The 24,181-nt window shown below is 39.5% G+C and overlaps 1 protein-coding gene and 1 non-coding gene across 5 annotated transcripts in view; both read right to left on the bottom strand.

The window, feature by feature from the left end:
- HIBCH (3-hydroxyisobutyryl-CoA hydrolase) overlaps positions 1 to 24,181 on the bottom strand; it is a 122,993-nt gene that overhangs the window by 51,383 nt on the left and 47,429 nt on the right. The gene's annotated exons all lie outside the window — the stretch shown is intronic.
- On the bottom strand, positions 1,029 to 1,099 carry TRNAG-GCC (transfer RNA glycine (anticodon GCC)). Its single transcript has one exon. It is a non-coding gene; the product is annotated as a tRNA-Gly (tRNA).

The following is a 24,181-nucleotide window of genomic DNA, read 5'->3' as shown; positions in this document are numbered from 1 at the left end:
TCTGTGCTCATGAATTGAAAGAATTAACATTGTTTAGATGTCCATATACCCAAAGCAGCTACAGAGTCAACATAATCTCTTAAAATTCCATTGGCATTTTTCACAGAAGTAGAATAATCTTAAAAATTGTATGGAACCACAAAAGACCCCAAACAGCCAAAGCAATCTTGAGAAAGAAAAACAAAAGCTAGAAGGATGACACTTTCCGACTTCAAATCATATTACAAAGCTATAGTCATCCAAACACTATGGTATTGGCATAAAAACAGATGCACATATCAATGGAACCCCACTCAAAAAAAAAAAAAGTAAAGGGAGCCTATAAATATTAATAAAGCCACACAATACGGTTGATTAATTTTCAACAAAAAAGTCAAGAATCTACAATGGGGAAAGAACAATCTCTTTAATACAAGGTGTTGTGAAAACTGGAATGGGAAAAAATGAAACTAAGTCCCTCACACCACACACACAAGTCAGCTCAAAATGGATTAAAGACTGGAATGGAGACCTGAAATCATCTACCATCTGAAATGGGAGAAATATCATATAACTGATAAGGGGTTAATATCCAGAATACACTTAGCTCTCCATACCTGCAGATTCAACCAACTGAATTGAAAATATTTGGAAGAAAAACTTTCCAAAAGTTCCAAAAAGCAAAATTTGAATTTTGCTGTGCAATAGCAACTATTAACATTGTATTTACACAGCATTTACATCATATTAGGTATAAGTAACCTAGAGATAATTCAAAGTTTATGAGAAGATATGCATAGGTTATATGCAAATACTATGCCATTTATGTGAGGGACTAGCCGCTCAGTTGTGACTCTCTGTGATCCCACGGACTGTAGCCCACCAAGCTCCTCTGTCCATGGAATTCTCCAGACAAGAATATTGAAGGGGGTTTCCATTCCCTTCTCTAGGGGATCTTCCCAACCCAGGGATGGAAACTGGGTCTCCTACACTGAAGGCAGATTCATTACCATCTGAGCCATCAGAGAACCCAAAGGGGACACTGAAGCTGCATGGGCTGGGAATCAAACCCAGGCCTCCCATGTGGCAAGCGAGAATTCTACCACTGAACCACCTATGCATCAGTGAGCATCCACAGACTTTAGTATCCATGGCAGAGGGGAGGAGGCATTGTCTTGGAAGCAATCCCCTGTGGATACAAAGGGGCAACTGTATACAAAAAATTCACACAACTCAATAGCAAAAAAAAATCCAATTGAAATGTGGGCACAAGACCTGAGCATTACTCCAAAGAAGGTATATAAAATAGCCAACAGGCACATGAAAAGGTATTCAACATCAGTCAATACCACAATGAGTTATCACCTCACATCTGTTAGGATGTCCGTCATTAAAGAGACAAATGATAAACACTAGCAGGGATGTGGAGAAAAGGGAACACTTGTACTGTTGGTGGGAATGAAAAATGGTACAGCCCCTATGTAATATAGTATGGAGATTCTTCAAGAAATTAAAAGCAGGGTGGACTCCGGGAGTTGGTGATGGACAGCGAGGCCTGGCGTGCTGCAGTTCATGGGGTCACAAAGAGTCAGACACAACTGAGCGACTGAACTGAATTGAACCATGTTATCTAGAAATTCCACTTCTGGGTGTATAGCTAAAGAAAATGAAGTCATTGTCTTGAAGAGTTATCTGTACTCCCATGTTTGCTGCAGCATTGTTCACAATAGTCAAGACGTGAAACAACTTATGTGCCTGTCCATAGAAAAATGGATAAAGAAAATGTGGTGTGTGTGTGTGTATTCACACACATATATAATATGAATATATAGCATATTAGATATAGTGATTACGTAATATACATAGTATAAATTACATATATATATAAAATATGGAATATCATTCAATCTTAGAAAAGGAAATTCTGCCATTTGCAATAGTACAGATGAACCTGGAGGGTGTTATGCTAAGTGAAATAAGCCAGAGGAGAAAGACAAATACTGGGTAATATCACTTATTTTGTGGAACAACTACAACAAAAAGTATGATTCATATACTCAGAGCCTTGAACTGAGGTTGCCAGGACTCGGCAGTGGGGAAAATATGAAGACATTGTTTAAAAGACACAAACAAAAGAGACAAAAAAGACAAAAGTTATAAGATGAATAAGATCAGAGGATCCTTTCATAATGTATTCCATTCACAATGTATTTATATCATCAAGTTACATACTTTAGTTGCAATTTACCTATCAATTACACCTCATTCTAGTTGTAAGAATTATTATGATTTTTATTTCACTGGAGGAAGGTTGGTCATTCTAAACTCTTTTCTTGTAACATGGCTAGGCCTCTCAATTAGTCTTCAAACAAAACATCACTAACGAATGGTGTGCAGGAGCAAATACAAGATCGATTTTCTATGCATAGCCCTTCCTATCTTTATTGCATGAAAAAGAACATTCTTTGGTTGGTGGAATACAGCCTTCATGATGAAAGTCTCAAGCATGAGCAACTGAAATGGCTAAAATGTAAATTTAGAATGTTTTCCAGGCTGTGTTAATGACTTAATAATATCTGATCTTTTGAAAGCTTCTTGGCTGGTTTCTCATTTAAAAATGGCATGGCCCATGAAAGTCTCACTGTTCTCATTATACTACAATGTACACACATTAAAGAATATTATAATAATGTTTTTTAATCAAGATATTTAAATGGCATGGGGGGAGAGGTATACCAAAGTTAAAAGCTTCTTTAAAAATCTTCTTTAACATAATTAATAAAGAAGATATACAGATGGCTAACATACACATGAAAAGATGCTCAACATCACTTATTATCAGAGAAATGCAAATCAAAACCACAATGAGGTACCATCTCACGCCGGTTAGAATGGCTGCTATCAAAAAGTTCTCAAACAATAAATGCTGGAGAGGGTGAGTAGAAAAAGGAACCCTCTTACACTGTTGGTGGGAATGCAAACTAGTACAGCCACTATGGAGAACAGTGGAGATTCCTTAAAAAACTGGAAATAGAACTGCCACACGACCCAGCAATCCCACTGCTGGGCATATACATGGAGGAAACCAGAACTGAAAGAGACACAGATACCCCAATGTTCATCGCAGCACTGTTCATAAGAGCCAGGACATGGAAGCCACCTAGATGTCCATCAGCAGATGAATGGATAAGAAAGCGGTGGTACATATACACAATGGAGCATTACTCAGCCATTAGAAAGAATATATTTGAATCAGTTCTAATGAGGCGGATGAGCCTGGAGCCTATTATACAGAGTGAAATAAGTCAGAAAGAAAACCGCCAATACAGTATATTAATGCATATATATGGAATTTAGAAAGATGGTAATGATGACCTTATACATGAGACAGCAAAAGTGACACAGATATAAAGAACAGACTTTTGGACTCTGTGGGAGAGGGCGAGGGTGGGATGATTTGGGAGAATGGCATTGAAACATGTATATTATCATATGTGAAACGAATCACCAGTCCAGGTTCGATACATGAGACAGAGTGCTCAGGGCTGGTGCACTGGGATGACCCTGAAGGATCAGATGAGGAGGGAGGTGGGAGAGGGATTCAGGATGGGGAACACATGTACACCCATGGCTGATTCATGTCAACGTATGGCGAAACCTCCAATGTAATTAACCTCCAATTAAAATAAATAAATTTTTTTTAAAATCAATGTAAGAAAAAATAATACAGAACAAAGATGTCTTACAGACCTTTGCAGTACATCAAGCTAATTCAATCTGTGAGACTATTCATTCTTTTCACAAGAACATGTCTCAGTGACATTAATCAGTGGCTCAACCTAATCTGACTCAGCAGGTCCCACTTAACTGAGCACTAGTCAGTTTTCCATGGGTCTGGTTTGTGACCCAGAAAGCCTTTCGGAGACTGTATATGCTCAGTGTTCCCAACCCAGTTCCCACTTTTTGTCTATTCATCAGAATATGCCCCTTCTAAAGCATGCCTTGAAACCTTAATTTTCCACTTACATTAATCACAAATTCTTCTGCTGGCAGCATCTGCAGGACACTTTAAGAAACACGAAAACAATACCATATTGTATACATATTTTGAGTTGGGGGAACTAATTTTGTTTCTATGGTAAAATGCATTGGTGTGAAGAGAAAAGGGAGGAAGGGAGAGAGAAAGGGACAAAGAAAGGAAAGAATCAAAAGTTCTTTAAATTCAATTCAGTTGGGAAGGAAATGCAGGTAGTACTACATATACAAAATAAAAACTTTTTTTCTCTTCTATATATATTTAAAATTAATTTTAATTTTAAAGCGAGTTTTCCTTCCTGTTATATATTAACTTAAGAAAATATGACTTTAGATATTTAAAATAAAAGGTAAAGGAACTTAAAATTCTTTCTTCCTGGAAACAGAATAAATTATTCTTTCAAATTGCTATTCAGAATAATTTGGTATATTTCAGAAACATTGTAAAGATATAATCTTACATAGTTTTGATTAACCAAGTAGAAAACCACTCAGAAACATTTTATTTTACTGCATATCAAAATATCAAGTAAACATTTGAATTTCCAAAAGCTGAAACATAATAGAATTTAGTCATCCCCTCTACATCGTGCATCCCCTCTACTCTTCATGGTAAACATTAAGAGACTGTAAAACTGTCATTCTCCTTACTGAAAAAAAAATTTTTTTTCTATAGTAAAAAGAAAAAAATAAAAATCAAGTTCTATGGAGCCATCTTTTGGACTGTTCAAGTTTTCTTGTAATTCGTTCTTACAGGAAACAATTTATTGATCAGACGCAAGATAAAGACAGAGGCAAAACTATTTGGCTACCTTTTTTTTTAAGCTACATTTTCCCTATCTTATTCTCATACTTTTATATTAGGATTTAAAACATATCCATAAAACAACTACATATAATACTAAAATTCTACTAAAAATTCTGAAAATAAAAAGGCCCTTTGCATAAAAACTATGCGCTCTCAACACTTCAAGGCAGCAGCTCCAAAAGTGAGGCATGCTCACTGCCACCAGCAGCAGCAGCAGCATCTGGGTCGTCTAGAAATGCAAATTCTTAGGCCATCCTTGACTGACTAAACTGGAATTTGGAATGGGAAATCTACCTTTTAACAAGTCCTTGGATTTTGATTCAAGTGGTAAAGAATCCACCTGCCAGAAGACCTAAACAGACATTTCTCTGAAGAAGACAAACTGATGGCTAATAAACACATGAAAAGATGCTCAACATCACTCATTATTAGAGAAATGCAAATCAACCTACAATAAGGTATCACCTCACAGTCAGAATAGCTATCATCAAAAAATCAACAATAAACACTGGAGAGGGTGAAGAGGAAAAGGAACACTATTGTATTGTTGGTGGGAATGCAGATCTAGAAAGATGGTACTGATGAACCTATCTGCACGGCAGCAATAGAGACACAGACATAGAGAACAGACTCGTGGACACAGAAGGGAAGGAGAGGGTGGGATGAACTGCAAGAGTAGCACTGAAACATAAACACTGCCGTACGTAAAATTAGATAGCCAGTGTAAATTTGCTATATGACGCAGGGAGCTCAAATCTGGTGCTCTGTGACAACCTGGGGATGGGGCAGGACATGCGAGAGAGGTTCAAGAAGGAGGAGACATATATACATCCATGACTGAATCATGTTGATATATGGCAGAAACCAAAAGAATATTGTAAAGCAATTATCCTCCAGTCAAAAATAAATAAATTTAAAAAAAAAAAAAGAAGAATCTGCCTGCCAATGCAAAAGACATGGGTTCAATCCCTACGTCAAGAAGATCCCCTAGAGAAGGAAATGGCAACCCACTCCAGTATTCTTGCCTGGAAATTCCTATGGACAGAGGAGCCTGGTGGGCTACAGTCCATAGGGTTGCAAAAGAGTTGGACAAAACTGAGCAACGGGGTTGCAAAAGAGTTGGACAAAACTGAGCAACTAAACAGCAACAGCGGCAACTTATAAGAACCACTGCCTTCGGGGAATTTTGAAAAACGTCTACAGCTAACACTGAACTACTAGTTAGGAATCACTAGTAGATCAGCAGTTCATTACCTTATGCTTCATGTTGGAATTACCAGAGAGCTTTAAAAATGCATCAGACCTGCTCCAATATCTGACTAATGGTTCTGGGAGGTAAGTAAAGCCTGGGCACTGGGGTTTCTGAAAATCTCTAAGGTGATTCTAAAAGGCAGCCAAAGTTGAGAGCCACAGATCTAGGGAGTTACATTTTCAAAAGTTAAAGTTCACTGAGTCTTAGGTTAAGCGGTGTTTGTAAATGAGACATGAAAAGTTAGCCTTCAAGAAAAAGCATAGCCAGAAGGAACAACAGAAAAACAAGAGTCCTCAACAAGTTTTCAGATTCCATCTCACAATTTAGCTAGCCAGAAAGATCCTCAGAGAGATGTAGAGACTAGAACAACAGACTGAGAACACTGCACGCGCGTTTGGTTTTCAGTTCAGGTCAAGCATCAGGCAGGGTGCCAATGACCTTTTTATCACTAACTCTGATGGAAAAGTGGACCACAGAGCAAGGATTTCAGTTTCATACTTCTTGGGGTATACAAACATGATGTCTGATGTTAGTAAGCCATGTAGTACCAGAGTAAGGACCCCCACCAGTCAGTTACAGGTAAAGTCCAAAGTGTGACCAGGCTGGAGGACTTCTAATGTAATTTTATTTTGAGAACACTGCCATGTTAAGAATAACATAATGCCTTTTCAATGCAACTTTTCATACCTAGTTTATTTCCTTGGCATGATTTTAACTCTGTGTGTATTATTATTTTCTACCAAAATCATAGATTAAATAACTTGACATTATTTGAAATGTGAAAAAATACAACAGTTAGCTTTCAAAACCAAGATACATACAAAATCCTATTACAAGAAGAACTGCTTCGTGTCGAGTCTGTAAATTTTACTCTTTCAAAGGCTACAAGATGTTTATTATCTAAGGCAAAATTTTCAATAAATAATCTGTTAAATATTTACTGTGCATTCACTAGTTGCTATGGAAATGTTAAAAAGTAGTTGTTGCCTTTATAAACCATCTAACATACTTAGGCACATTTCGTAATAACTGACAACAAGAATAAATGCCATATTTCCAGTAAAGTTTCAATGCACCAAGTCAATGAAGAAAGAAATCACATCAAACCATAGTGGTATTTAAGACTTTAAAAAGACAGGGTAGAACTTCAGTCTTTAAAGATGAATTATAAGTAGAGTACATATGGGGCACTGTAGTCGGCAGACCTGATGGAAGAAAGGAGATGTTTTTGTTTGTTTTAAAGGGGCAGAGCTGACAATATGTTGCTGTTGTTCAGCTGCTAAGTTATGTCCAACTTTTTGCGAACCCATGGACAGCAGCGCGCCAGGCTTCCTTGTCTTTCACTATCTCCCGAAGTTTGCTCAAAACTCATGTCCTTTGACTTAGTAACGGCATCCAATCATCTCGTCCTCTGTCGTCCCCTTCTCCTCCTCTCTTCAGTCTTTCCCAACATCAGGGTCTTTTCCAGTGAGTTGGCTCTTTGCATCAGGTAGCCTAAACATTAAAGCTTCAGCATCAGTCCTTCCAATGAATATTCAGGGTTGATTTCCTTTAGGACTGACTGGTTTCATCTCCTTACTATCCAAGGAATTCTCAAGAAACTTCTCCAGCACCACAGTTTGAAGACATCAGTTCTTGGGCACTTGGCCTTCTTTATGGTTCAACTCTCACCTCTACATATGACTACTGGAAAAACCATACCTTTGACTATACAGCCCTTTGTTAGCAAAGTGTTATCTCTGCTTTTTAATATGCTCTCTAGGCTTGTCATACCTTTCTTTCCAAGGAGCAAGCGTCTTTTTAACTTTGTGGCTGCAGTCACGGTCTGCAGTGATTCGGGAGCCCAGGAAAATCAAAACTGTCACTGTTTCCACTTTCCCTCCATCTATTTGCCATGAAGTAATAGGACTGGTTGCCATGATCTTCATTTTTTGAATATTGAGTTTTAAGCCCGATTTTGCACCTTCATCAGGAAGCTCTTTCGCTCCTCTTCAATTTCTGCCATTGCCCACAATCTTGATTCCAGCCTGAGGTTCATCCCGCCCATCATTTCACATGATGTACTCTTTATAGAAATTAAATGAGCAGGATGACAATATACAGCCTTGATATACTGCTTTTTCTATTTGAAACTTTGTTGTTCCAAGTCTGGTTCTGTTGCTTCTTGGCCTGCATACAGACTTCTCAGAGACAGGTAAGGTGGTCTGGTATTCCCATCTCTTGAAGAAATTTCCAGTTTGTTGTGATCTACACAGTCAAAGGCTTTAGCTTAGTCAATGAAGCAGAAGTACATGGTTTTTTGGAATTCCCTTGCTTTTTCTATAATCAAATAGATGTTCACAGTTTAATCTCTAGTTCTTCTGCCTTTTCTTTTTTCATTTTTTTATTTACTTTAATTGGAGGCAAATTACTTTACAATATTGTAGTGGTTTTTGCCATACACTGACATGAATCAGCCATGGGCTTATATGTGTTCCCCATCGTGAACCCCCTCCCACCTCCCTCCCCATCCCATCCCTCGGGGTCATCCCAGTGCACCAGCCCCAAGCACCCTGTCTCATGCATCAAACCTGGACTGGCGATCTGTTTCACATATAATATACATGTTTCAATGCTATTCTCTCAGATCATCACACCCTGGCCTTCTCCCACAGAGTCCAAAAGACTGTTCTATACATCTGTGTCTCTTTTGCTATCTTGCATACAGGGTTATCATTACCATCTTTCTAAATTCCATATATATGTGTTAGTATACTGTATTGGTGTTTTTCTTTCTGGCTTACTTCACTCTGTATAATAGGCTCCAGTTTCATCCACCCCATTAGAACTGATTCAAATGTATTCTTTTTAATGGCTGAGTAATAAGCTGGTTTTAGAAAAGACAGAGGAACCAGAGATCAAATTGCCAGCATCTGCTGGATCATGGAAAAAGCAAGAGTCTTCGAGAAAAACAACTATTTCAGCTTTATTGACTATGCCAAAGCCTTTGACTGTGTGGATCACAAGAAACTGTAGAAAATTCTGAAAGAAATGGGAATACCAGACCACCTGACCTGCCTCTAGACAAACCTATATGCAGGTCAGGAAGCAACAGTTAGAACTGGACATGGAACAACAGACTGGTTCCAAATAGGAAAAGGGAGTACATCAAGGCTGTATATTGACACCCTGCTTATTTAACTTATATGCAGAGTACATCATGAGAAATCCTGGACTGGTTGAAGCACAAGCTGGAATCAAGATTGCTGGGAGAAATATCAATAACCTCAGATATGCAGATAACACCACCTTTATGGCAGAAAGTGAAGAGGAACTAAAAAGCTTCTTGATGAAAGTAAAAGAGGGGAGTAAAAAAGTTGGCTTAAAGCTCAACATTCAGAAAACGAAGATCATGGCATCTGGTCCCATCACTTCATGGGAAATAGATGGGGAAACAGTGGAAACAGTGTCAGACTTAATTTTGGGGGGCTCCAAAATCACTGCAGATGGTGACTGCAGCCATGAAATAAAGACGCTTACTCCTTGGAAGGAAAGTTATGACCAACCTAGATAGTATATTCAAAAGCAGAGACATTACTTTGCCAACAAAGGTCCATCTAGTCAATGCTATGGTTTTTCCAGTAGTCATGTATGGATGTGACAGCTGGACTGTGAAGAAAGCTGAGCACTGAAGAACTGATGCTTTTGAACTGTGGTGCTGAGAAGACTCTTGAGAGTCCCTTGGACTGCAAGGAGATCCAACCAGTCCATCCTAAAGGAGATCAGTCCTGGGTGTTCATTGGAAGGACTGATGCTAAAGCTGTCACTCCAATACTTTGGCCACCTCATGTAAAGAGTTCACTCATTGGAAAAGACCCTAATGCTGGGGGAGATTGAGGGCAGGAGGAGAAAGGGACAACAGAGGATGAGATGGCTGGATGGCATCATCGACTCAATGCACATGAGTTTGGGTGAACTCCGGGAGTCGGTGATGGACAGGGAGGCCTGGTGTGCTGCAATTCATGGGGTCGCAAAGAGTCGGACATGACTGAGCAACTGAACTGAACTGAATATTCCAATTGTGTATATGTACCATTCGTCTGCTGATGGACATCTAGGTTGCTTCCATGTCCTGGCTATTGTAAACAGTGCTGTGATGAACAGTGGGGTACATGTGTCACTTTCAGTTCTGGTATCCTCGGTGTGTATGCCCAGTAGTGGGATTGCTGGGTCATATGGTAGTTCTATTTCCAGCTTTTACGGAATCTCCACAATGTTCCCCATAGTTGTTGTACTAGTTTGCATTCCCACCAACAGTGTAAGAGGGTTCCTTTTTCTTTGCACCCTCTCCAGTATTTATTGTTTGTAGACTTTTTGATAGCAGCCATTCTGACCGGCGTGAGATGGTACCTCATTGAGGTTTTGATTTGCAATTTTCTGATAATGAGTGATGTTGAGCATCTTTTCATGTGTTTGTTAGCCATCTATATGACTTCTTTGGAGAAATGTCTGTTTAATTCTTTGGCCCATTTTTTGATTGGGTCATTTCTTTCTCTAGAATTGAGCTACAGGAGTTGCTTGTTATTTTTGAGCTTAATTCTTTGTCAGTTGCTTCGTTTGCTATTATTTTCTCCCATTCTGAAGGCTGTCACCTTACTTATAATTTTCTTCGTTGTGCAAAAGCTTTTAAGTTTAATTAGGTCCCATTTGTTTATTTTTGCTTTTACTTCCATTACTCTGGGAGGTGGGTCATAGAGGATCCTGCTATTATTTATGTCAGAGAGTGTTTTGCCTATGTTTTTCTCTATGAGTTTTATAGTTTCTGGTCTTATGTTTAGATCTTTAATCCATTTTATTCTTGTGTATGGTGTTAGAAAGTGGTCTAGTTTCATTCTTTTACAAGTGGTTGGCCAGTTTTCCAAGCACCACTTGTTAAACAGATTGTCTTTTCTCCATTGTATATTTTTGCCTCCTTTGTCAAAGATAAGATATCCATAGGTGCATGGATTTATCTCTGGGCTATTTTGTTTCATTGATCTATATTTCTGTCTTTGTGCCAGTACCATACTGTCTTGATGACTGTTGCTTTGTAGTAGAGCCTGAGGTCAGGCAGGTTGATTCTTCCAGTTCCATTCCTCTTTCTCAAGATTGCCTTGGCTATTTGAGGTTTTTTGTATTTCCATACAAATTGTGAAATTATTTGTTTTAGTTCCCTGAAAAATACTGTTAGTAGTTTGATAGGGATTGCACTGAATCTATAGATTGCTTTGGGTAGTATACTCATTTTCACTATATTGATTCTTCCGACCTATGAATATGGTATATTTCTCCATCTATTTGTGTCCTTTTTGATTTCTTTCATCAATGTTCTATCGTTTTCTACATATAGGTCTTTTCTTTCTTTAGGAAGATATATTCCTAAGTATTTTATTCTTTTTGTTGCAACAGTGAATGGAATTGTTTCCTTCTCTTTCTGTTTTCTCATTATTAGTGTATAGGAATGTAAAATATTTCTGAGTGTTAATTTTATATCCTGCAACTTTACTATATTCATTGATTAGCTCTAGTAATTTTCTGGTGGAGTCTTTAGGGTTTTCTATGTAGAGGATCATGTCATCTGCAAACACTGAGAGTTTTATTTCTTCTTTTCCAATCTGTATTCCTTTTCTTTTTCTGCTCTGATTGCTGTGGCCAAAACTTCCAAAACTACGTTGAATAGTAGTGGTGAGAGTGGGCACCCTTGCCTTGTTCCTGACTTTAGGGGAAATGCTTTCAATTTTTCACCATTGAGGATAGTGTTTGCTGTGGGTTTGTCATATATAGCTTTTATTATGTTGAGGCATGTTCCTTCTATTCCTGTGTTCTGGAGAGTTATAAATGGATGTTGAATTTTTCAAAGGCTTTCTCTATATCTATTGAGATAACCATATGGTTTTTATCTTTCAATTTGTTAATGTCATGTATTACACTGATTGATTTGCAGATATTAAAGAATCCTTGCATCCCTGGGCTAAAGCCCACTTGGTCATGGTGTATGATCTTTTTAATATGTTGTTGGATTCTGTTTGCTAGAATTTTGTTAAGGATTTTTGCATCTAAGTTCTTCGGTGATATTGGCCTGTAGTTTTCTTTCTTTTTTTTTTTTTTTTTGTGGCATCTTTGTCAGGTTTTGGTATTAGGGTGATGGTGGCCTCATAGAATGAGTTTGGAAGTTTACCTTCCTCTGCAATTTTCTGGAAGAGTTTGAGTAATATAGGTTTTAGCTCTTTTCTAAATTTTTCGTAGAATTCAGCTGTGAAGCTGTCTGGTCCTGGGCTTTTCGCTGCTGGAAGATTTCTGATTATAGCTTTGATTTCCATGCTTGTGATGGTCTGTTAAGATTTTCTATTCCTTCCTGGTTCAGTTTTGGGAAGTTATACTTTTCTAAGAATTTGTCCATTTCTTCCAAGTTGTCCATTTTATTGGCATATAGTTGCTGATAGTAGTCTCTTATGATCCTTTGTATTTCTGTGTTGTCTGTTGTGATTTCTCCATTTTCATTTCTAGTTTTGTTGATTTGATTCTTCTCACTTTGTTTCTTGATGAGTCTGGCTAATGGTTTGTCAATTTTATTCATCTTCTCAAAGAACCAGCTTTCAGCTTTATTGATTTTTGCTATGGTATCTTTTGTTTCTTTTGCGTTTATTTTTAACCTAATTTTTAAGATTTCTCTCCTTCTACTAACCATGGGGTTCTTCATTTCTTCCTTTTCTAGTTGCTTTAGGTGTAGAGTTCAGTTATTTATTTGACTTGTTTTTTTTGTTTATTGAGGAATAAGGAATAAGCATGTATTAATATGAACCTTCCCCTTAGCACTGCTTTTACAGTGTCCCATAGGTTTTGAGTTGTTGTGTTTTCATTTTCATCCATTTCTATGCATATTTGATTTCTTTTTTAATTTCTTCAATAATCTGTTGGTTATTCAGAAGCATGTTGTTCAGCCTCCATATGTTGGAATTTTTAAGTTTTCTTCCTGTAATTGATATCTAATCTTACTACATTGTGGTCAGAAACGATGCTTGGAATGATGTTGATTTTTTAAAATTTACCAAGGCTATATTTATGGCCCAGGATGTGATCTATCCTGGAGAAGGTTCCGTGTGCACTTGAAAAAAAGGTGAAATTCATTGTTTGGGGGTGAAATGTCCTACAGATATCAATTAGGTCTAACTGGTCCATTGTGTCATTTAAAATTTGTTTTTCCTTGTTAATTTTCTGTTTAGTTGATCTATCCATAGGTGTGAGTGGGGTATTAAAGTCTCCCACTATTATTGTGTTATTGTTAATTTCCCCTTTCATACTTGTTAGCATTTGCTTTACATATTGTGGTGCTCCTATGTTGAGTGCATATATATTTATAATTGTTACATCTTCTTCTTAGATTGATCCTTTGATCATTATGTAGTGTCCTTCTTTGTCTCTTTTCACAGCCTTTGTTTTAAAGTCTATTTTATCTGATATGAGTATTGCTACTCCTGCTTTTTTTTTGGTCTCCATTTGTGTAAAATATCTTTTTCCAGCCCTTCACTTTCAGTCTGTATGTGTCCCTTGTTTTGAGGTGGGTCTCTTGTAAACAGCATATATAGGGGTCTTGTTTTTGTATCCATTCATCCAGTTTTTGTCTTTTGGTTGGGACATTCAACCCATTTACATTTAAGGTAATTATTGATAAGCATGATCCCATTACCATTTACTTTGTTGTTTTGGGTTTGAGTTTATACACCTTTTCTGTCTTTCTGTCTAAAGAAGATCCTTTAGCATTTGTTGAAGAGCTGGTTTGGTGCTGTTGAATTCTCTCAGCTTTTGCTTGTCTGTAAAGCTTTTGACTTCTCCTTCATATTTGAATGAGTTCCTTGCTGGGTACAGTAATCTGGGTTGTAGGTTTTTCTCTTTCATCACTTTAAGTATGTCCTGCCAATCCCTTCTGGCCTGAGAGTTTCTATTGAAAGATCAGCTGTTATCTTTATGGGAATCCCCTTCTGTGTTATTTGTTGTTTATCCCTTGCTGCTTTTAATATTTGTTCTTTGTGTTTAATCTTTGTTAATTTGATTAATATTGTCTTGGGGTGTTTCACCTTGGGTTTATCCTGTTTGGGACTCTCTGGGTTTCTTGGACTTGTGTGACTATTTCCTTCCCCATTTTAGGGAAGTTTTCAACTATTATCTCAAGTATTTTCTCCTGGTCTTTCTTTTTGTCTTCTTCTTCTGGGACTCCTATGATACAAATGTTGGAGTATTTCACATTGTCCCAGAAGTCCCTGAGGTCGTCCTCATTTCTTTTAATTCTTTTTTCTTTTTTCCTCTATGCTTCATTCATTTCTACCATCTATCTTCTACCTCACTTATCCTATCTTCTGCCTCTATTATTCTACTGTTAGTTCCCTCCAGAGTGCTTTTGATCTCATTTATTGCATTATTCATTATTAATTGACTCATTTTTATTTCTTCTAGGTCCTTGTTAAACATTTCTTGAATCTTCTCAATCGTTGTCTCCAGCCTATTTATCTGTGATTCCATTTTGTTTTCAAGATTTTGGATCATTTTTACTATCATTATTCTGAATTCTTTTTCAGGTAGACTCCCTATCTCCTCTGCTTTTGTTTGGTTTGGTGGGCATTTATCATGTTCCTTTACCTGGTGAGTATTCCTATGCCTTTTCATCTTGTTTAGATTGCTGTGTTTGGGGTGGCCTTTCTGTATTCTAGTAGTTTTGGTTCCTCTTTATTGGGGAGGTTCCTCCCTGTGGGTGGGGTTGGACGAGTGGCTTGTCAAGGTTTCCTGGTTAGGGAAGCTTGTGTTGTTGTTCTGGTGGGTGGAGCTAAATTTCTTCTCTCTGGAGTGCAATGAAGTGTCCAGTAATGAGTTTTGAAATGTCTGTGGGTTTGGTGTGACTTTGGGCAGCCTGTATATTGAAGCTCATAGGCTATGTGTCTGCGTTGCTGGAGAATTTGCATGGTATGTCTTGCTCTGGAACTTACTGGCTCTTGGGTGTTGCTTGGTTTCAGTGTAGGTATGGAGGCTTTGGATGATCTCTTATCAATTAATGTTCCCTGGAGTCAAGATTTCTCTGGTGTTCTCAGGTTTTGGGCTTAAGCCTCCTGCCTCTGGTTTTCAGTCTTATTCTTACAGTAGCCTCAAGACATCTCCATCCATACAGCACTGATGATAAAACTTCTAAGTTAATGGTGAAAAGATTCTCCACACTGAGGGACACTCAGAGAGGTTCACAGAGTTACATGGAGAAGAGAAGAAAGAGGAGGAAGATAGAGGTGACCAGGAGGAGAAGAGGGGGAATCAAAAGAGGAGAGAGCAAGCTAGCCTGTAATCAATTCCCTATGTCCTCTCCACAGTCTGGAACCCTCAGAGAGGTTCACGGAGTTACACAGAGAAGAAAAGAGGGAGGCAGGAAATAGAGGTGAGCAGGAGGAGAAGAGGGGGAATCAAAAGGAGAGAGATAGATCTAGGCAGTACTCTTATTTCCTAGGTGTTCTCCACAGCCCAGAACACACAGAGATTCACAGAGTTGGGTTGAGAAAAGCAGGGGGAGAGAGGAGATAGAGGTGACCTGGGGGAGAAAAAGGAGAGTCAAAAGGGGGAGAGAGTAATCAAGGCAGTAATCACACTCCTAAGTAAGAATAGGTACTGAAGACTGGATTCTTAAATGTACAAAATTGATAACAAATACCAAAAAGCAAAGATTAAAAATTTAGAGTAGAGGTTAGACTCTCAAAAATACAATATTTTTTTTTAAATCACAAAAAGTACAAGAAATATATATGAAGTTTGCTTTAAAACTAGGGTCTTTTTTTTTTTTGCAAGTGTTAGCAGGTTATAAAAATGAAAATTAAAGGACTAATAGAGGACTTAAAAAAGAAAAAAAATTTATTAAAAAAATGATAATAGTAAAAATATATCTAGGAATTTCTCTGGAGCTGTTGCAGGCAGTGTGGGGTCAGTTCAGTTTCAGATAGTTTCTTGTTCCAGCTTATACTTCTCAAGATCTATAGGCCCCTTCCAATGCAGTCGGTATTAACTGCAGGGATTTTAACCTGTGGCACCTGTCACTTCCAAAGCGGTTCCCTCTATTTGGCTTGTTCTGTTTGCAGGTCTCTTCAGTGTCTAATTTCCACCCTGACACAAGGGGGCGAAGGTGGTCTCTTGTTTCAGCTCACTTGTTCAGCCATGCTGTGGGGAGGGAGGAACACTGCAAACAAATATCACTGGCGTGTGTGGGGAGTGCTCACAGTGTCTCAGCCACACTGGATTTGCCCCCGCTCACGGTGTGTGTGCTTTCCCAGTCTACACTGCTCAGGCTCCAGGTTGCTCTGCAGAGAGTGAGCCCTGGGCTGTGTGCACTTCCCAGGTCTAAGCCACTCAGGTTCAGTTTCTCAGGTACTCCACAAAGTTGCATACTTGGTTGGGCCTGCGTTTTGTGTGACCAGGTGCTTGGTGATCACACTCTCCCCAGGTGCGGTGTGTCTTATCACCTCCCCAGTCGGCAGCGGGAGCACCATCTTTCTGGGGTGGCAGCGGGAGCACCATATTCTGTTCCTGTGTGCCCTGTCTCTCCTCTGGGGAGCTGATCTCTGGCTGCAACCCTGCTGGCGGATGTCAACCGCCCAGAATCTCAGGAAGTCTTGGTTAGAAACTGGAAGCCTGTTCGCAGTTTGGTAGAGGACACCATCTCTGGGGCCGAGTTTGACCCTTTCTGGCTCTGGCCAGCACCCGCCTGCCCCTGCATCCGCTGGGGGATGGGCCAGTCTGCAGCTGGCTAGCTCTCCTCTGGTATTCGCTCAGTCCTTTGTTCTGTGAGCGGGCTGGCAGTGTGTTAGGTTGCTATCTCATGTTAGCTCCCTCAGATTGCCCTCAGGGCATTCAGGCCCAGTCCTTACCCTAAGCAATGCAGCCCGCTCCTCTCCATTCAGGCCCCACTTGCTGGTGGTGGATGCGAGCCTCCGGGTTACATCACTGCTGGGAGTTGCCGTTAGGCACATAATCTGTGGGTTTTATTTATTTATTTTTCCTCCTGGTTATGTTGCCCTCTGAGATGCCAAAACTCCCCCCAGACCCACCAGTGAGAGGGTTTCCTGGTGTTTGGAAACTTCTCCTCTATTAAGACTCCCTTCCCTAGATGGATCTCGATCCCTAACTCTTTTGTCTCTCTTTTTATCTTTTATATTTTGTCCTACCTCCTTTTGAAGACAATGGGCTGCTTTTCTGGGTGCCTGATGTCCTCTGCCAGTGTTCAGAAGTTGTCTTGTGGAGTTTGCCCAGTGTTCAAATGTTCTTTTGATGAATTTGTGGGGGAGAAAGTGGTCTCCCCGTCCTATTCCTCTGCCATCTTCTCCTCTGCCTTTTCTAAATCCAGTTTCTACATGTAGATGTTCTCCGTTCATGTACTATTAAAGCCTAGCTTGAAGGATTTTGAGCATTTCCTTGCTAGCATGTGAAATGAGTCCAGTTGTAGAGTAGTTTGAACATTCTTTGGGACTGCAATGAAAACTGACCTTTTCCAGTCCTGTGGCCACTGCTGAGTTTTCCAAATTTGCTGGAATATTGGGTGCAGCATTTTAACAGCATTGTCTTTTAGGATTTCAAAGAACTCAGCTGAAATTCCATTATTTCCACTAGCTTTGTTTATAGTAATGCTTCCTAAGGTCCACTTGATTTCACACTCCAGGATATCTGGCTTTAATTGAGTGACCACATCATTGTGGTTATCCAGGTCATTAAGACCCTTTTGTACAGTTCTTCTGTGTATTTTTGCCACCTCTTCTTAGTCTCTTCTGCTTCTGTTAGGTCCTTGTCATTTCCTTGCCATTTCGGTCCTTCATCATGCTCATCTTTGCATGAAATGTTCCCTTGGTATCTCCAATTTTCTTGAAGAGATCTCTAGTCTTTTTCATTCTATTGTTTTCCTCTATTTCTTCTCATTGTTCCTTTTTTCTCTCTTCTTGTTATTCTCTGTAACTCTGCATTCAGTTGGGTTTATCTTTCCCTTTCTCCTTTGTCTCACTTCTCTTCTCAGCTATTTGTAAGGCCACCTCAGACAACCACTTTGCCTTCCTGGATTTCTTTTTCCTGGGGATGGTTTTGATCACCACTTCTTTTACAATGCTACAAACCTTTGTCCATAGTTCTTCAGGCCCTCTACCAGATTTAATCCCCTGAATCTGTTTATCCCCTCCACTGTATAATTATAAGGGATTTGATTTAGGTCATACCTGAATGTCTAGTGGTTTTCCCTACCATCTTCAATTTAAGCCTGAATTTTGCAATAAGCTCATAAGCTGAGCCACAATCAGCTTCCAGTCTTGCTTTTGCTGACTGTATAGAGCTTCTCCATCTTGGCTGCAAAGAATATAATAAATCTGATTTCTGTATTGACCACCTGCTGAAATCTATGTATAGAGTTGTCTGTTGTATTTTTGTAAGAGGAAGTTTGCTATGACCAGTACAATCTCTTGACAAAACTCTGTTAGCCTTTTCCCTGCTTCATTTTGTACTCCAAGGCCAAACTTGCCTGTTACTTCAGGTATCTTCTGACTTTCTACTTTTGCATCCCGATCCCCCATGATTGGATGTCAGTGTTCACTCTTGCCATCTCCTGTTGACCACATCCAATTTACTTTGATTCAAAGACCTACCATTCCAGGTTCCTATGCAATACTGTTCTTTACAGTATCAGACTTTACTTTCACCACTAGACACATCCACAACTGAGCATTGTTTCTGCTTTGGCTCAGCCTCTTCATTATTTCTGGAGCTATTTCTGTGCTCCTCCCCAGTAGCATACTGGACACCTACTGACCTGGGGAGGTTCATCCTTCAGTGCCATATCTTTTTGTCTTTTCATACTGTTCATTGGGTTCTCAAGAAGAATACTAAAGCAGTTTGCCAGTCACTTCTTCAGTGGACCACATTTCCTCAGAACTCTTCACCATGACCCATCCGTCTTGAGTGCATGGCATGGCTCATAGCTTCACTGAGTTATAAAAGGTTGTGATGCATGCAATCACTTTGGTTAGTTTTCTGTGATTGCGGTTTTTATTCTAGAGACTATGGGATTATAGCTCTTGCTTCTTCTGTCCTGCCCTCTGATGGATGAGAAAAAGAGGCTTGTGCCAGCTTCCTGTTGGGAGGAACTGGTTGTGGGGAAAACTGGGTCTTGCTCTGGTGGGCAGGGCCATGTTCAGTTCAGTTCAGTTCAGTTCAGTCACTCAGTCATGTCCAACTCTTTGCAACCCCATGAACCGCAGCACGCCAGGCCTCCCTGTCCATCACCAACTCCCGGAATTCACTCAGACTCACATCCATCGAGTCAGTGACGCCATCCAGCCATCTCATCCTCTGTCATCCCCTTCTCCTCCTGCCCCCAATCCCTCCCAGCATCAGAGTCTTTTCCAGTGAGTCAACTCTTCACATCAGGTGGCCAAAGTACTGGAGTTTCAGCCTCAGCATCAGTCCTTCCAAAGAAATCCCAGGGCTGATCTCCTTCAAAATGGACTGGTTGGACCTCCTTTCAGTCCAAGGGACTCTGAAGAGTCTTCTCCAACACCACAGTTCAAAAGCATCAATTCTTCGGCGCTCAGCCTTCTTCACAGTCCAGCTCTCACATCCATACACGACCACTGGAAAAACCATAGCCTTGACTAGATGGACCTTAGTTGGCAAAGTAATGTCTCTGCTTTTCATTATGCTATCTAGGTTGGTCATAACTTTCCTTCCAAGGAGTAAGTGTCTTTTAATTTCATGGCTGCAGTCACCATCTGCAGTGATTTTGGAGCCCCCAAAATAAAGTCTGACACTGTTTCCACTGTTTCCCCATCTATTTCCCATGAAGTGATGGGACCAGATGCCATGATCTCCGTTTTCTGAATGTTGAGCTTTAAGCCAACTTTTTCACTCTCTCTTTCACTTTCATCAAGAGGCTTTTTAGTTCCTTTTTACTTTCCGCCATAAGGGTGGTGTCATCTGCATATCTGAGGTTATTGATATTTCTCCCGGTAATCTTGATTCCAGCTTGTGTTTCTTCCAGTACAGCGTTTCTCATTATGTACTCTGCATAGAAGTTAAATAAGCAGGGTGACAATATACAGCCTTGATGCACTCCTTTTCCTATTTGGAACCAGTCTGTTGTTCCATGTCCAGTTCTAACTGTTGCCTCCTGACCTGCATACAGATTTCTCAAGAGGCAGGTCAGGTGGTCTAGTATTCCCATCTCTTTCAGAATTTTCCACAGTTTCTTGTGATCCACACAGTCAAAGGCTTTGGCATAGTCAATAAAGCAGAAAGAGATGTTTTTCTGGAACTCTCTTGCTTTTTCCATGATCCAGCGGATGTTGGCAATTTGATCTCTGGTTCCTCTGCCTTTTCTAAAATCAGCTTGAACATTAGGAAGTTCACGGTTCACATATTGTTGAAGCCTGGCTTGGAGAATTTTGAGCATTACTTTACTAGCGTGTGAGATGAGTGCAATTGTGCGGTAGTTTGAGCATTCTTTGCATTGCCTTTCTTTGGGGCCATGCTCAGTAAATCTTGAATCCAATCGCCTGCTGATAAGTTAGGCTGTGCTCCCTCCCTGTTAGTTGTTTGGCCCGAGGAGTCTACAGTCCAGGAGTCTACAGGCTCTATGGTAGGGCTACTGGTGACCTCTAAAAAGGACTTGGGCCAACACAGCCTCCCAGGACTGCTGCTCCCAGCGCCCCTGTCCCTGTGGCAGGCCACTTCCAACCCATGCCACTGAAGGAGGCCCTCAATACTGACAGGCAGATGTGGCTCAGTCTCTTGAGCAGTCACTGCTCCTTTCCCCTGGGTCCTGGTGGGCACAAGATTTTATTTTTGCCTTCAAAGAGCCTCTGTTTCCCCTAGTCCTGTGGAAGTTCTGTAATCAAATCCCATTGTCCTTTAAAGTCAGATTCCCTGGGGATCCTCAGTCCCTTTGAGGGGTTCCTCATCTGAACCACAGATAATTACAAGTGACTTAACTATTTTCTCAATTTTCCCAAGGATGGTATATAACTGGTACCATTCTAGAATTATAAGGCAGAAATAGGAATGCAGCTGTGTGTGCTAAGTCGCTCACTCATGACTGACTCTTTGTGGCCCCATGGACCATAGCCCACCAGGCTCCTCTGTCCATGGAATTTTCCAGGCAACTGGAGTGGGTTGCCATTTCCTACTGCAGGGAATCTTCCTGACCCAGGGATCAAACCCACATCTCTTGTGTCTCCTGCACTGGCAGGCAGATTCTGTACCACTAGCACCACCTGGGAAGTCAGAAGGAGGGAACTTAAGTCACTACATACAATCAATGGCTTGGGAACTAGTCCCCACTTAACACGACTCAGAATCACTTAGATGATTTATCAAAACACATACTGCTGGGCTCTACCCTTGAAGTTTGACTCTGGGGGTAGGCCTCAAGAATTTGTATTTTGGGGAAAAAAAAAAAAAAAGAATTTGTATTTTGGGACTTCCCTGTGATCCAGTGGTTAACATTCCATGCTTCCTATGCAGGAGGCACAGGTTCAACCCTGGTTGAGGAGGTAAGATGCTTTCCTTATGCTACACAGAAGGAAAAAAAAAAGATTTTGCATTTTAAGAAATTCTATACTACTGATACTGTTGGTACAGTGTTAAGGCCTTGACAATTCTTGCCTCAGGGCAGTAAAATTTAATTATATGGTGGTTTCTGGTTAAGAAAAGCCAATATAAAGTATATTTTCATTTTGAAAGGCATTTATACTCCTCAAAGTAAATACAGAAAACAAAGACCCATAGGAAGAAGTACCATCCCACTTACTCCCTCTATTCAAGACAAAATTTTGGTCTGTTTTACTGCAGTCTTTTCTTTGCAAATAAATGGAGTATTCTTGGCTGTTACCTAGGAATGTATGCAAACACTATAGCAATCTATACATGTCAAAGAGGCCAAAAGGCATGGCGAATTCATTTACATGTGGTATGCCAAGACAATTTTTCTCAGGTTCCTATGAAAAGAAGGAAGTTCTATCCATTAATAGCAAAAAAAAAGGGCAGTTCACCAATCCTTTCTTATCGAAACTAGCCTTGTGTTATTCAATTTGAGCAGTCTCTCAGTCACCTAGACCACATATTTATTGATATATTTTCAACAGTGGTATGTTAGCAATACATTTTCCTTTCATTTCTGAGAATTTTTCTTTTATACTAAACGATAATTTGGTTGGGTAGAAAATTCTTGGGTCTCAATCACTTTATTTCACAACTTTCTGTCTACTGACTTCTGGCACTTGGTGCAAGAAAGTCTAAAACCAGAATGATTTACACTCCTTTGTATAGGATTGGCCAAAATTTTCATTTGGGTTTTTCCATATCATCATATGGGAAAAACTGAACACACTTTTTGGCCAACCCAACACATAACCTATAGCCACTAACCACCCAGGCATCAGCAGCAGTGCTTGGCCTGAACACTTGCATTGTTTCCTAAAGTACACAATTCTAAAAACCTTATCTGAGTTTTTATCTAGGTGTGGATCTCTTTCACAGGTTTTGTGTTTGGGTTTGTTTTTTTTTACCTGAAAAGCTGTTTTTCCCTTGATTATACATATCTTAGGTTAGAGAGAGGTTTGTTGTTGTTTTTAATTAAGTAAAAGAAAGTAATCTTTAGTTATAGATGACCATTTGTTTGAGTTACTTCCCACTGAATAGGTATCATTTCTTTGTTGGTTTCCCAGCATCTTTCTTTCATATTCATTACCTCACAACATTTGGTCTCATCATTCTTATCCTTGTCCTTTCTTGGTGAGAGCTTGTCAAGTTTGTCCTCCACAGACACAACTGCTCATCTGTAATGTTAAATTCGAGTCCTAATCCATGGCCTTCAAAGTGGAGTGTCAGGTTCTGCTATTGTGCTTCAGTTTCTAGTCAGCCTTCCTTCTGTTAGCTGTTGCCCTTTCATCTGAGTCTGTTGTCTCTCTACAGACTATCTTTCCTGTTTTATTGAAGCGACATCATTTTGCACACTATCAAGTATGCCCAATGGTTTTTTGTTTGTTTTCACTCTTTCCTAGTTCATTTCACATTCACAGGGGGCTCCTTCTTCAGTGCTTCCCATTATGCTCCTTCCCCTTTGTTCTGCAGAATTCTTTCAGGGACTTCTCATTTTTCCCATGGTAACACTTCATTGACAAAAAAGGCACAATCAACTCAGGCTTAATACCTGCCACTAACAAAGATGTAGATTGCCCTTGATCCTGTTCCTAACTACATGTGCTAATGGAAGCCCTTTTCCAAAATCATGTGCAGAATCTAAGCAATTCCAATGGATAGGGAGTTTGTGACTAGCAGATGCAATCTATTACATGCAGAATGGATATACAAAAAGGTTCTACTGTATAGTACAGTAACTATACTCAATATCCTGTGATAAACCATAATGGAAAAGAATATGAAAAAGAATGTACATATATGTGTAAATGAATCACTCTGCTGTACAGCAGAAATTAACACAGTATACTTCAACTATGCTTCAAAAAAATTTTTTTTTAATCTAAGCAATTCCAAGTGCCCAAGAGACCTCATTTAGTGTGTGGTCTTCCTAGAAGGGAGACTTTTCCCACTGACAAAATCTTTGAAACACTTAACAAGTTCAAACACTGAAATTTCACCCTTCAACTTCCTACCACCTTCTTAAATCCTATCTTTTCCCACCATAAAGACCCACTGTGATTTCTCACTTTAAAAGTTTGTCTTTGTCAGTGTCATACATTTGAACAGTTCTTCTGTAATTATTTCATGTGTTCTCCAACTCCTTACAAAGTTGTTCAAAGCTAGTGACATCTAAGACTTATTTATTTTGCATCTGTGTTATTAAAAGGTTTGTCAATTGACAGAAATGTACTTTCAGAGAACTTTACAAAGCATTCACACACTTTCACTAAGGTGAGACGTTGTGCAGTAGATATAATTTAGGTAACCACATCCTATACAGAGTCTAAAAAAACCTCAACATTCCAGTTTCTTTCATGAAACTGATGAAAGCAATCAGTTCACTTGTAAGTAGAAAAAGGGCTCTACAAAAAAAAAAAAAGACGCAATCATTT

This window comes from Ovis canadensis, chromosome 2 (assembly GCF_042477335.2).
Source record: "Ovis canadensis isolate MfBH-ARS-UI-01 breed Bighorn chromosome 2, ARS-UI_OviCan_v2, whole genome shotgun sequence".
Taxonomy (NCBI): Eukaryota; Metazoa; Chordata; class Mammalia; order Artiodactyla; family Bovidae; genus Ovis; species Ovis canadensis.
The sequence above is the reverse complement of the archived record's forward strand: the minus strand, read 5'-3'. Positions and strand labels throughout refer to the sequence as shown.